This window comes from Solanum pennellii, chromosome 4, assembly GCF_001406875.1.
Source record: "Solanum pennellii chromosome 4, SPENNV200".
Lineage (NCBI taxonomy): Eukaryota > Viridiplantae > Streptophyta > Magnoliopsida > Solanales > Solanaceae > Solanum > Solanum pennellii.
The window spans coordinates 26,072,946-26,078,413 of record NC_028640.1 but is presented as its reverse complement, the minus strand read 5'-3'; the positions used below and the strand labels follow the sequence as shown (position 1 = coordinate 26,078,413).

Sequence of the window (5,468 nt, the reverse complement as noted above, 5' to 3'; positions counted from 1 at the left end):
CAAGTTATTGTTAAAGTATTTTTGTCATTTTAAATAAATTCAGTAATTTAAAATAATAAATATGTATATTTATACAATCATGTTATTTTATAAATATTAGAAAAATCACAAAAAAAATTTATGTTTTAGTTAAATACTTTATTAATTCACTTTAGTTTAAGTCATAGTTCTAATTTCGAGTTAATTAATTTATAATTAAATTAATTTTTATATTTTATTAAAATTAAAAAACTCGTTAATTAATCAATACGGCTTCTTTTTAAAAGATCTAACCCCTTTTCTAATTTGGGCCAATTTCTTATCTTCAGCAGCTCATTCTAATTCAGGAGTTAATACCTCAGATGGTCACTCAACTTTGCACTATTCTCTCAGAAAGTCACTCAACTTTCAATTTTCCCTCAAAAGTCACTCAACTATGCACTCTTCTCTCAGAAAGTCACTCAACTTTCAATTTTTCCTCAAAAGTCACTCAACTATCCACTCTTTCCTCAGAAAGTCACTCAACTATCCACCCTTTCCTCAGAAAGTCACTCAATCTATTAAATTATTTTTAATTAAAATTTATTGATATTAATTATTTATATAACAAACCAAAAATTTTAAAAAATAAATTAAATCATTTAGTGATCCACCCACCTAACCCGACCCATTAAAAAATATGATATGACCCATTTTATTTTATCTTTAATCCTAAATTAATCCCTCTCTTTAACCTTGAATTAGGATTAGATTAATTTAGGATTAAAGATAAAATAAAATGGGTCATATCATATTTTTTAATGGGTCGGGTTAGGTGGGTGGATCACTAAATGATTTAATTTATTTTTTAAAATTTTTGGTTTGTTATATAAATAATTAATATCAATAAATTTTAATTAAAATTAATTTAATAGATTGAGTGACTTTCTGAGAAAAGAGTGGATAGTTGAGTGACTTTCTGAGGAAAGAGTGGATAGTTGAGTGACTTTTGAGGGAAAATTGAAAGTTGAGTGACTTTCTGAGAGAAGAGTGCATAGTTGAATGACTTTTAAGGAAAAATTGAAAGTTGAGTGACTTTCTGAGAGAATATTGCAAAGTTGAGTGACCATCTGAGGTATTAACTCTTCTAATTCACAATAGCTCATTCTCCTGTATTCCAATACAAAAAGATCCAGCCCAATAATTCCTAATCAGCAGCAGCGTACAACATACCAAAAAACCGACCCAACCCGATCCACACAGGCGTCTTCTTCCTTAGCGAAATAGCGAGAACTCAGCGTACAACAGCCATACCCGGTGACTCTTCTCCAGCATACATCAACCTCAGTAGCTACTGAAACGACGCAACAGTACGCCTGCAGCAGCCGCCTCCCTCACGTCTCCTTTTTCCCTCTTTTCGCGGATGTCACAGCCTTTTCCCATCCCCTTCACTGTTGCTTCGTAAAGGCCAGAAGAAATTCAAATTCATGTTTGAATTTTCCAACGGATTTCCCCCAAAAATGGCTCCAACTTTCCCTATAAATAAGCCTCTACTTTCAGTAATTAAGGGGACGAAAAAAATTCGATTTTGAGGTCATATACGAAAAAATAGTTCACAAGATGGTTTCGGAGATTGGATTCTGTAACTGGTGTTTCTGGGTTTACTGTTTTGGAACTCGGATTTCCGCCGGAATTCCTCGTGTGGCAGTCGAATAGCTCATTCAAGCTCGTCGTCTCAGTTCGCTGCCCTGAAGAAGGTACCATCCATCTCCTTTTCATTTTGCTATTTTTGAATTTAAGAATGTGATTTATTCGGTGGATTCTCGTCATCCCTCTGTTTAGTTTAGATATTTTAATCTCTGTTTTCCCATTATTATGAACGACGAATACTTTGAAAGTAAAAAAAAATTGGTTGGTTTTTGTTAACTCATCAAATATGTGACTAACTTTGTAAATGGTTTAACTTTTCTGTTTTGAAGCTTGTTAAAATTTGCTCTACTCGTCCTTCCTTCATAATCTATGAGAACTTAAAACTGATGGATTCATATAAGTTCAAAGCAGCCAAAAGATTTGCGAAGGTCCAATAATTTCGTGGCTGTTCTAAAAACAAATAAATTATTTTCTACCTTTCCTAAAAGCTTAGTTTATTTCACACTCTTCTTAATTCTCAGTTGCTTGATTTGATATACGAGTATACAACTGAATCTAAATACGATATGCTTATAAATACGAGTGATTTCTAAAATAACTAAAGGTTGTCGAATGGATTTGCGCTGATAAAAGAATGCTTATTTATTTGACAGTTGTGCAAGAATGGATTTCCTGGTTTCTTTGATGAAAAATGTTTTTTTTATGTTCACTTTAGCCACACACAATGTGACTTTTCCTTGAAAAAAAAAAGGTATTGTACGTTTTTTGCCATCGAGAACTTGAATACGAATGGTTTTGTTTAAAGATCAGATTATTCATGTGAAGTTAGTTCTGTTCGATCTATTAGCTCATTCAGAATTTCTAAATGATGAAGAACTTTCATTTTTTTTTGTGTGTTCCGTTAAATATATGCGAGGGATATGTTTATTTTTATGTTATCTTTTTTGTTTGGATAAAAAAAAAATTTGTGCATATCAGGTGTGCACATACTAAAATGGCATAATACATATATTGGACCCTAAACTTGGCTTCAAATTTTAATTTTGACCTCCAACTTTCATAATGTACAAACAAACACTTTAACTATCCAACTTTTAAATAAATAAACACATGAGTCCTACATGTCACAATACACGTAGGACACCATGTAGGATAAAAAATGACATTTAGGATGACATATAGGACATTTGTGTCTATTTGTTCAACTTTATACAAGTTAAGTGTCTATGTGTGCACATCCAAAGTTGAAGGACATAAATGTGATTTGAAGCCAAGTTAAAGAACAGATTTATGTATTATGCCTACTAAAATTACTGCAGATGCACTTCTGTAGCTTTCCTCAATATTTTGCTTATACAAAGCATCAGTTTTATCTTCTCTGTATAAGTTTTCTTTAAAAAGTTTATTTGTACATATGTCGTATAAAGTTGGAAAGATTATGGTATAATTTCCATTGCAATCTCTAACAATTAGTCTCATTATAGCTTAAAATGTGTTAGGACTTGAGTACATGTTTGGTGATTTGCTTGCTTTAAGTTTTGATCGGTAAATTTGTCCATTGTACATAGTCTAATATTTGCATATTTCGCGTTTAAGATCGTATCTTTGTGGTGTGATTTTACTTGGGTTTATACTTAATTTAGTCGATATGGTTTAAACTTGAATGGTCTGCTAACTTCTTTACTTTCTTTTTATTTGCATGAACACTTTGGGAACAAAAATGGAGGCTTGATTCGGGACTCTACCAATTACCGAGTCTCATATACTCAACATTATCCTCATACCCGCACATGGAGTCTTTTCTACATCTTAAACTACTCGAAATTGCAAGCAAATCAAGTGGTCCTATCTTGGAGTCACTTATGGCTACTTACATGTTGCATTATTTACTTACGTGTTCCTCTTTACATGTTATATTTGTTTGTGTGATTTAGATATTTTTAGTTTGGATTCATAATAGCTATGTTAATATAGATGATTTGGTTTGGGTACCTTCTAGTTAGAAACAACCTTTATTAGTCATTTGGCAGCCCTCTTTTTAAAAAATAAAATAGTAAAGACACTTCTATTTGAACCACTTAAAACTCACTACATTTATTAAGTGTTGTTCAAACTTGAAAATGTCTTTGAAAAAAAAAAGATATTATGTTTTAAACTCGAATTTTTCAACTTTTTCCCAAGAGGTATCGCCTTGTTAGTCAATGAGCAAATTTCTATTTTTAATTACCCTCTTTAGTCATGGATTTGTTTAAATTTATCTAAAGAAATTAACTCTTTTCTTTAAAATCTTTTTCAATTATAAAAATTTTGTAAAAAAGAGCTTTAAAATAAAATGTTTTCCAAATCTTTCTACCTAGTGCCACGTAAGTCAGAAAGGGATAAAAAATTACTTATAAAATAAGCTCAGTGGTAGTAAGATCTTACTTAAAAGTGTGTCTCTGAGATTTCGGGCATAGGTTGAGGGGGTACTTGTGCATTATTCTTAAAATTAATTAACCTAGGCTGGTTAACCGTTTCAATACGGATCTTAAAGGATGTCTAACACCTTCCCTTTAGGATTAATTGAAGGCATAATACACATATTAGACCCTAAACTTAGTTTCAAATTTTAACTTTGATCTCCAACTTTCATAATACACAAACAAGCACTTTAACTATCCAACTTTTAAATAAATAAACAAATGAGTTCTACATGACAAAATACACGTAGGACACCACGTAGGATAAAAAATTACATGGAGGATGACATGTAGGACATGTGTGTATTTATTCAACTTTATACGAGTTTAAGTGTCTATTTGTGCACACCCAAAGTTAAAGGGCATAAATGTAATTTGAAGCCAAGTTAAATGAAATATTTATGTATTATCCCTTAATTGAACCCTTACATTAGAATTTCTAATTGGTTAGAAGATCTTAAGTTAAGTTAATTTAGAAATCACCAATATGTTGTACACTAATTTGACCTCGGTTAAATGGGGATAACAGTGACAATCAACAAATTTTATCGTAAATATATCCCATGTCATCCTCAAACTTTTTTGGGAACCCATCTTTACGAGTAGCGGAGGGGCAACAAGAAAGTATACCGCGCATTCAAAAATTCTAAGATAGAAAATATTTTATTCATGACCAAAAACCAACTGTAACCGAGAGGATTCATGATAACTAGTTGTCCTTATGCGCACCAATGTTGTATATATGTTAGTTGAAATGTAATGTCTTTAATTTAAAATATCCCTGAACTAAGGACAATCAGTGGCACAACCAGAAATTTTACAAAGAGTGTCCAAGCATTAAGTAAGTACTTTTATATTTTTTGATAAATGAGTATACTAATTTTTTTAAAATCAAAATGCATAATATGTAGTTCTAATGAGTCATATTTTATTTTGATATGAAAAGAACGGAGGATGCAAAAGAACAAAAAAAAAAGAGAGAGAGAGAGAAGAGAGTTTAGTCGAGAAAAAAAATACTTTTAGGTTTTAACCTTTCAATAATCTAAACTATAAAAATAAAGAAGATAAAGATGAATCAAACTAGATTTTTAAAAAATAGTGGGACATTTTTTATTTTGGTTTTGGTTGATTTATATTTTTATTTTATTTTTTTACAATTTTTCTTACAAAATATAATATAATATAAAAGAACGTCAAAAAGAAACATTTGATGAATGTACACTATGCTTTTGTGGAGCAATTTTAATCGCTGAGCTATCTCATCACTTTATTTTTAGGGTGTCTAAAATATAATAATTACTTATTTTACAATACATTTTTTTAATATACACTATATAAATTTTTGACGAAGAGTGTCCACTTGACCCCCTCAACCCCCCACCCCCACCCCACCCCTCGATA

The 5,468-nt window shown here is 31.0% G+C and overlaps 1 long non-coding RNA gene across 1 annotated transcript; it reads left to right on the top strand.

Annotated features, from left to right (window-relative positions):
* Window positions 1–1,137: 1,137 nt before the first annotated feature.
* LOC107016111 lies at window positions 1,138–3,606 on the top strand. The gene is made up of 2 exons (XR_001456415.2): window positions 1,138–1,715; window positions 3,335–3,606. It is a non-coding gene; the product is annotated as an uncharacterized LOC107016111 (long non-coding RNA).
* Window positions 3,607–5,468: the final 1,862 nt, after the last annotated feature.